This window comes from Parasteatoda tepidariorum, chromosome 3 (assembly GCF_043381705.1).
Source record: "Parasteatoda tepidariorum isolate YZ-2023 chromosome 3, CAS_Ptep_4.0, whole genome shotgun sequence".
Taxonomy (NCBI): Eukaryota; Metazoa; Arthropoda; class Arachnida; order Araneae; family Theridiidae; genus Parasteatoda; species Parasteatoda tepidariorum.
The window spans coordinates 69,352,597-69,362,239 of NC_092206.1; the positions used below are offsets into that span (position 1 = coordinate 69,352,597).

Below are 9,643 nucleotides of genomic sequence, written 5' to 3' on the forward strand. Positions count from 1 at the left end.
ATATGGGAATTTTTTGATTTTTTTTTCTTTTAATGGTGGGCACTTGGATCTATTGTCCATTGGCCACAGAAAGTGCCAGAACTGCTAACTCTCTTTTCGTTACCCAGTGGGCACCTGTGGCGAAGCCACGGCGGTGGAGCAGCGTCGCCCACGTCACACTACCACAACCCGCTTATAGGGCGGAAAGGAGAATGGACATCGAACACAGATAGAGAGAAAGAAACATCCATGCCTTGCCCAGGATTCGAACCCAGAACACATTGTCGCACACATTTTAGCATGAAACCAGTTTTGAAAATTGCACTCTTTTAAAATAAATTTAAAAAAATTCGCAAAGTGTCCGCTCTATTGCTTCTTTAATATGGACTGTGGTCAAATCATGTTTTTATAAAATAAAATCTCTTTTAAAAGTATTCTTTGAGCACTTTTTGACAAATATGGGCATTTTCAGAAAAATTTTACGCATATGTTTAGGCATGAAACCAGTTTCAAGAGTTTCGCTTTTACAAAAAAATTTGAAAAAATACTTAAAATGTTCCCTCTATTGCTTCTTTAATATGGACTGTGGAAATATCATGTTTTGATAAAAAAAAATCTCATTTAAAGACATTTTTTGAGCACTTGTGGAGAAATATGGGAATTTTCAGAAAATTTTACTCACATATTTTGAACTGAAATCAATTTCAAAAGTTTCGTTTCCTTCAAAATTTTTTTTTGAAAAATCACAAACTGTCCCCTCTGTTGTTTGTTTAATATGGGCAGGGCAAATATCATATTTTGGTAAAAAAAATCTCATTCAAAGACAGTCTTTGAGTACTTTTGGACAAATATGGGTGTTTTCAGAAAATTTAACTCACATATTTTAAACTGAAAAGAGTTTTAAGAGATTCGCTATGCTAAAAAAATTCAAAAAAATTCACAAACTGTCCGCTATATCGCTTTTTTAATATGGACTGGGGAAATATCTTATTTTGGTTTAAAAAAATATAATTTAAAGACATTCTGTCAGCAATTTTGGACAAATATGGGTATTTTCAGAAATTTTGACTCACATATTTTTAACTGAAACCAATTTAAAGAGATTCGTTCTTTTCAAAAAATTTAAAAAAATTCATCAAATGTCCCCTTTATTGCTGTGGAAATATGTTTTGGTGAAACGAATCTCATTTAAAGACATTATTTGAGCACTTTGGAGAAATATGGGCATTTTTAGAAGTTTGACGTACATATTTTTATATGAAACCCGTTTTAAGAGATTCGCTCTTATAAGAAAATGTTAAAAAAATCCCAAATTGTCCTCTCTATTGCTTCTTTAATGTATACTGTGGAAATATCATGTTTTGGTAAAGACAAATCTCATTTAATGACATTATTTGAGCACTTTTGGACAAATATGGGTATTTTCAAAAAATTTGACACACATATTTTAAACTGTAACTAGTTTTAAGAGATTCACTCTTTTTAAAAAATTTTAAAAAAAATCGCAAATTGTCAGCTCTGTTGTTCCTTTAATATGAACTGGGAAAATATAATATTTTGGTAAAAAAATCTTATTTAAAGACATTCTTGGAGAATTTTGGACAAATTACGTTCGGACAATTTAGCATATTGTTTTCAGAGATTCGCTCATTTCAAAATTTTTTTAAAAATTCACAAAAAACCCCGCTCTATTGCTCTTTTAATATTGACTTTAGAAATATGTTTTGTTGAAACAAATTTCATTTCAAGACATTCTTTAAGCTCTTTGAACAAATATGGGCATTTTCAGAAAATTTGAGGTGCATATTTTTATATTAAACCAAGTTTCAAGATATTCGCTCTTGTAAGAAAATTTTAAAAAAAATCGCAAAGTGCCCACTCTATTGCTTCCTTAATGTATACTGTGGAAATATTGTGTTTCGGTAAAAGCAAATCTCATTTAAAGACATTCTTTGATCACTTTTGGACAAATTTGTGTATTTTTAGAAAATTTGTCTCACATATTTTAACATTAAATCATTTTTAAGATCTTCGATCTTTTCAAAAAGTTAAAAAAATAAAAATTCCCAATTTGTTCGCTCTATTGCTTCTTTAATATGGGCTGTTTAAATATAGTTTTTCGGTAAATACAAATCTAATTTAATATGTTACTTTGCAAGATTGTTTCCTTGCAAATAAGAGATCTATTATGAACAGTTTGATTTACAACTTATCAAAGCAGCGCCGTGGTGACTCAGGGGATAGAGTGCACGTTTTCTGATGAAGTGAACTGGGTTCGAATCTAAGATAAAATTTATGAAAGCAAATAACATTTAGTATTTATTCACTATATAAAAATTTCTTCTCTATAAACAAATCGTAGTTTTGCCATAAGAAGTTGTATAATAAAGCAATATAGTAAAATGTGTTGTTTTAGCATATTGCTTTATAATATAATTAAGGAACTTCTAAAGGAACTTCTAAAAAACTTCTAGTTTACTTTCTAAATTTAAATGAAAAAACATAATAATAACATAGAGCAATATTAAACAGTAAAAATAAACAAATATCATTTATAAATGTTATTTAACGAAGGTTGAAAAAATAATTCTCAGTTGAATACCGATGTGACTTTTTATGTGAATATTAACAAATGCTGATTGCTACTTCTTTGCATATTGATGGTTTTACTATGTGATTATGAGTTTCGGTTGACTATATTATATGCAGATCCATTATGATATAAAAAAATATGTTATACATAAATTGCTTCCCGAATTTTGTTATAAATATCTATATTGAAAAAGAAATAAAAATCTTACGTATATTTCTTCACCCGATTCTTAAAACCAATGAGGAACATTTTGGAAAGTTATTACTGAAATAAGTAAAAAACATTTATACTTTATAATAATTAAAAACGCAAAATATTTGATGAACACAGAAACATATTAGATTATTCTTACTAAAAACTATTATTACTATACTCTCACAAACAATTATTATTAAAACATATATAAAAATATTTTATATAAAAAAAAGATTATTCAAAAAGTCATAAAACTATTTTAATAATCGGTAAGTATGTTAATTTTTTTGGAAAAACTTTTTACTTGTACAGTAAACATAAAAAAAATTATTGAAACAGTTTATTAAAAAAAATTCCCCATAATACTACATGTTCCGTAAAAATATCTGAACTTCAGAAACTTATTTAAAAAATCTTTCTTGTTCTTAAAATAATTCAATATGTCTTAAACTGATTTTCTAAGCATAAACTTTTGGAATTGACATCATTTTTCTCTTTTTTACTACTTCTTTATAATCCTTTTCTTCAAAAGAATTATTTTTATTGCTTTGATTTTCACGAACAAAAGATATCAAGAGAATTGTGTTATATTTAATTAAGATAGAAATTTTTAAGTAGAATGAATTTATAAAAATAGCATTTTTTTATAATCAATATGAAACAACATCTTCAATAATTTACTGAATTTGATAAACTGAAGTGGTTTATACAAAGCCTCCAATAGAAATTAAAATAAGGAAAAAACTCTATTTTGAAAAGAAAACAAATTTCCTTTGAATAATCATTTTTGACTAACATTAATAGAAAAACGGAAGAAGAATCAAATTTTTTTCAGGAAAAAACTGCATAGATAATAAAAAGAAAAAGAAAAGTAATAAAAAATAAATTTACATAAACTTAGTAAAATCAGTAATAATAGATTTTATTTACATAAATGTTTTTTTGCTACCCTTAGGGATTAAAATATTTATTATTTAAAAATTTAAAGTAAAATGCTTAGATTATCTTTTATTATTATCAAAGAAAAAATGTAATTTTCCAAAAACTTGCGTATTTTAAAATCAGATTATATTTTATTTCGCTGCAAAGCATGACAATAAAACAGATTTATTTAGACCAGTTTTGCATTCAGAGAAAAAAGCTAAAATGGAAAGCATCAACAGATTTTTGTCACAAAGTAATAGATTCTCCTATAAAATATAAAAAAAGCAAGACATAAATATTTGTTATTACGGAAATTTATAAAAAGTTTCGGACAACATGATTAAAAACCACATCCAGAAACATATAATTCAAATCACATTTCAATACGAAAATTTTTATTTATTACTGTACAAAAGGATATAAATCAAAACCATGATAACCAGTAAGAGAAATTCAAACATAAAGTATACTTTAAATTTTATGGATCAGTTATGTATAAGATTGTAGTAAAAATGCAATTTAATCATCTATAAATATCCTTTTCAAGTATTTTGTTCTCTGAAATAATTATTATCTAATGCTTCCTGTAAAAAAAAAATTATACATAATAGTTTTAAAATGACATTGTTCTTTTATCTGATTTTAGAATCAAGAAAATAGATTATTTTATGGTCTTCTAGCATAGCTTAGCAGAACATTAGCGTCATTGAAATCTCTGATGTCTAAACAGTAAATATCGATTGCTGTTTTTAAATTTCTATAAAGTTTTATTGTTTCTGTTTAAAGCTATGAATGTGACGAAATCAATCATTTTTGCATTGAAACAAGAACAAATATATCAGGATACAAGAAGAAAACTCTTTTGAAGGTGATTTTAATTCAATTTGTTTAGATATATGTTGTAAAAAATGTATTAGGAAATATTTAGAGAATTCCCAAATTTTTATAGTTTTCGCTCCACAATGTTTCCACATGGTGAAATTTTAGTATTATTTTATATCTATCGTATTGACCATTTTTGATTGATTCATACTTTTAAAAATATTTACATCTACTTCTATTTTATGTGAGGTGTTGCTTATTTTTCTATCAAAACTTCTATATTTTGTTTCACATCAAAAGGTTTGTAATCCTATCATATTACAGTCACTGAACTTTTTAAAAACGTAAAATCTATACTAACTGAACAACCTTTAAACAAGCATTTTTTGCATATATATATANAGTGTGTGTGTGTGTGTGTGTGTATGTGTGTAACAGTTAAATTAAAAAAAATTGAATTGGTGCGAACAAAGTAAAGTTATTTATGTATAATTATTAAAATGGCTGGGCTGCATAATTGGATGTATCTCTGGATATAGTCATGATTAAAAATAGGTAAATGATTGAAATGTCATGATAAAACAAATTAAGGCCGAAATATATAAAAGGGTGATTAAATTAAATTAAGGGGAATGTGATCGTTAATGAAAGTGGTAGTACAATGCTATCGTGGTATAACAATAACCCAATAGGTTCAAAGGGCACAGAGTGTGAGGTTTGAACAAAATGGGTGAAATTGGTATCACCAAATTTGGAAAAAGGGCGAAACTAAAATAAGTTGGATATTAAAGATAAAAACGATAAAGTCATGCTATATCCAGATACAATTTAACATTTAAGATAAATGGAATAAGCTGATGTTTCCAATGTAAAAAAGGAAGGCATGCCCAAAACAGAATTACAAAATCACCCACCACATACAGTAGAATTTGACGAGAACAGCAAATGAAGAGATGAACACATAAATTTTAACGACCGTGAGCATTTATTTCAAAACAACTCACATTATATTTAGTGGAAAATAGGATAGCACAATTAACATTAGGAATGCCATTTATTAGAAATGGATGACAAGAGAATAAAGAAATAGGAGGTGTCATGCATAAGATTAAAATAAATAAAACGAGAAATTTAACTATAGAAAAGATATTCATAGCTAGAAAGCTTAAATTCGAGAGGGTCTTTAATATAAAAAAAAAACTACGGGTAAAAATTAAGCTATTAAAATTACAGAAATTAATTTCACAGATTTAATTTAAATTATAGGCTGGCTGAGAAAAAGATGTAAAACATAAACTCCCTTGATACGGACCGAAGTCTGCATCTCGGAGAAAAAATGTAACTTGCCCGAAGGCTCGAGAGAGAGAATGCATTCAAAGTGACTTAAAAAATTCTTTACCTGGTATAGGACCAGAAAAATTATGGCCAATTAAATTTAAAGAGGCGGAGAGTTTGAAGTTTAAAGGAAAGAGATTGGTTAGTTAGCCCCCCTAAAATTAAAAGAAGAAAAAGAAAGGCGGGAATAGAGGGGTTGGTTGACTTTCCCCACAGGAAGTGCGATGACCGCAATGACCATGAGAAAGGTCAACAAGAAAGTTAAGAAAACATTGCTAAATTGAAAAGAGGAATAACGTTTAAAGAAAAATTAAAGCATTAAGTAAAATTAGGTATTATATTGTCACATAACACTAAGTGTAAATGTGACGTGACAACACGCAATTCAAATTGAAAAAAAAAACAGTTTGAGCATTAACAGAAATTACCGATTATCAATACCAAATAATTATTTATTATTTATTTAATGGCTACCTGAACGTCAGTTCTTCGCACAAAACAGTAATGTACAGGAAAAATAGGGAACCAGCTAATAAAACAGCAAGGCTCTTAACTTTAAATATAAATAAATAAATAAAAACTTCAATGCGACGTGCATCAGGCAAGCTTAAAAATATGACAGTGACTCTAAGCTTAATATAAATATTTATTAGAGCTAAATATCTGATTATGAGAAATAACTTCTAAATGTGCCCTGGGTAAGGGCAATTAGCTCTAAAAATATCAGTGTAGGGAACACCGGGCAAATACATCGTTCGTGCTTTTATTAATGTGATTTTTTTATCCTATTTACCAAGGCACATGAATTATCATTTATTACAGCCAGATTAGCCAACGTAGTAACCCGACAGAGTTCAAAATGGCTCGCACTGCTGGTTTAGTACCATTGTCCGGTATTGCCTCCACTGGCAGTTTTCTTAATCAATCTTGAAATCTGTTACAAAATCCCGGCGGCGGAAAATAATTAAAAAGGAAACTGCTTTCACAATATGTAATCGAAACGAAATTTAGTCAGTCTCGGAAAAATAAAGGCATGCATTTCTTGTTTTCCCTATTTTATAAATAAATACCACTACAAATCGCATAATTTGTTTCCATATGTATACATTCTTGTTTTAGATTATTTCCTATCAAGTTCTTACTCTTGCAATTAATGGTAGAGATGGAAAATAATATATCAAACACATTTCTAATGTATCAAATACATTTGACAAAATTACTAGCTTTTAACTAAACATAAATAAATTTAATTTAAAACTTAAAGTTTTTTGCTCTACTGAAAAAAAAGAAAGATGTTCTTTTTTTTTCTTTTGAGGAATAATTTCCTGTTAAAATGGTATGTCGCTAATTTGTAACGTATCAGCAAAAGATGCAGAAAATGTTTATTAAAAAAAGACATGTAAAAATGAAATTATGTCGAAATCCATTCATAAAATGTTATTTTATAAATCATGGTGCTCACGAAGTCACAAAAAATGAGTTAAAAAAATTTGATTTATAGTTATTCTATTTTCAAAAAGGATAAACCTGAATACATTTGGTAAATTAGCTTTTTATGTTTCGAAAGAAAAGTTGAATTTGCTATTTCGTTTTCGTTGCGCTTTACAATTTTTTGTTAGTTTTTGCCTCTGTTTGAGAAACATTTATTTTTTTTAAATTTTTCCTTCACATAATGTTTGTTCTGGTTAGCCGATTTTTAACATCAAGTAAACGTATCACAAAAATAATTCTTTTCTGTTTTCTATTTTGGTATCGCATAATTTTTTGGTATTTTCGAGATTCAATTTACTTTCATTTGTTGACTTTTTAAAAATAGTTATACGCTTTATTGTCATTTCAAAAATATATAATAATTTTCTGAAAAAAAGGAAAGAAAATAAGAACATGACAAAGCTTTCACATCATTACATTATTTTTTATACGCTATTCTAAGTTTTTTTGTAATTTATATGCTAATGTTATTTTATATCTAATGCGTTTGGATTTCTGAATGTTTGGAAAAAAAGTTTAATTTGAATGCAATATAATGGAAGCGAAGCGAAAAAAATAAAATATTTAACCATTAAGCAGTCCGAAATCCCGAAACAAGCAGTTCTAATTTGTGAATTTTTTCTAGAACTTATGATTTAATTTATTTTAAGAGTAAAATTACTCTAATAGTTTCTGAAATCTAACTTTCGACATAATTACAAATCTTGGAAACAAGTATGACGATGTTATATATTTAATTAAACGTAATTTATTTTTACAGTATAAATTTTTTTTTGTATATTACTTGATTCTAATTACAATACCAGTCATTAAATTTTGTAATATACCTGATGACGCTGCTTTTATTTAAAAGTTAGCACGTTTTTTGGAGGTGAGCTGTTTTAAAATATGAAATTTTTAGGTAAAAAAAAAAACAATCTGAAACTATTAGTGTTATGCTGAGATATTGTTAATTTAAGACAGTGTTTTGAAGGTTCTATAGTCATATGAAATGATGCTTATTTACGAATAATATACTCGTTTCAAAAAAGCTCTGAGTAGGTAACAGTTGCTCATTACTGTTGAGTTTTAAGTTTAGCTTGTTTTTAGACATCGCCTTTCTTTATTCTCAAAGTGGAGCAAAACGTCAATATGGAGAGAAGCCACAATTTTAGTAACTTTTTTTGTGTTCTAATCTTTGAATATTAAAGTTTAAATATACGTGATTTTGATCTATAAATACATTAAAACTTTAAAAAAAGTGCTGTATTATCAGAGATTATAAGAATCTACAGAAAAAAAGGAATAAGAATGTACTGATTTTGATAATTCTCATATAGCTGAAAAAATACGACCAAATTGGTGATTTTTAAAATAAAAAAAATAAGGATTTTTGAATATTTTAGTTATTTATCCATTCAAAAGCCTAAATAGCTCTGTATGGGTAAGATAATATACATAGTTTGAAATTATAGCTTGGCTTCAAGTGTGAGTCACTTTACCTATGACTTTTTTTTATTTCCCTTGGCGAGCTTCGAAAAACCATGTTAAATTTTAACTAGAGAAAATTCTAGATTTCAAGACTGAGTGAGTTGTATTAACTTTTGGCGGTTTTTTTAATTTTTTTATTCTTATCATCCATGTATGTCATTGTCTGCTAATCGTTCATTAGTTAATGAATATTTGTTCAAGTACTACGGTTAAAACAAATACACATTCGGTCAAATCTCTGGAACATGTAGTATACGAATGAAAATTTACTTATGACATTCTTTTATTTAAAGATACTTTTATGGAAGAACAAAAAAAAGTTAAAATATTTTGTTTCCTTAATGTAAATATTTTCAAATGTTTAAGTGTTCAATTTAAATTTAATCAGTTATTTTATTTTTGCAAAATAAATGTTATTATTTATCTGTAAGTAAATTTATCTTCATATAACTATATAGCAATTTTAGTTAAAATTTTCAGTGCGATGTTTTGAAATATTTATTTTAGAAAGAATCAAAAACTGTTGCTGTTTATAATTCGAAATTATTTAATCTATGATTAGTTTAAATAACTGAAAGCAATTAATAAAAAGCATATTTATCATGAAAGCATTCATAAAACGCACGTCTTAAATGTTATTTTTTATGTTAATTTCTCTTATTTGTGTAAATAATGTCAGGAATATAAATAAATTATACAAAGTATACAAATTATATATATGAAAATATTATATATATGAATAGATTTAATTTAAATTATAGGCTGGCTGAGAAAAAGATGTAAAACATAAATTCCCTTGATACGGACCGAAGTCCGCATCTCGGAGAAAAAAGG

At 27.0% G+C, this 9,643-nt stretch overlaps 1 long non-coding RNA gene across 6 annotated transcripts in view; it reads right to left on the reverse strand.

Annotated features, from left to right (window-relative positions):
• The window catches only part of LOC122269938 (uncharacterized), a 175,249-nt gene that overhangs the window by 60,791 nt on the left and 104,815 nt on the right, over positions 1-9,643 (reverse strand). For 2 of the 6 annotated variants that reach the window (XR_011636430.1, XR_011636431.1), the window contains exon 4: positions 2,781-2,836. The exons of the other annotated variants lie outside the window; for them this stretch is intronic. This is a non-coding gene — a long non-coding RNA (uncharacterized lncRNA). The remainder of the gene's footprint in view (positions 1-2,780; positions 2,837-9,643) is intronic. 6 annotated transcript variants of the gene reach the window in all.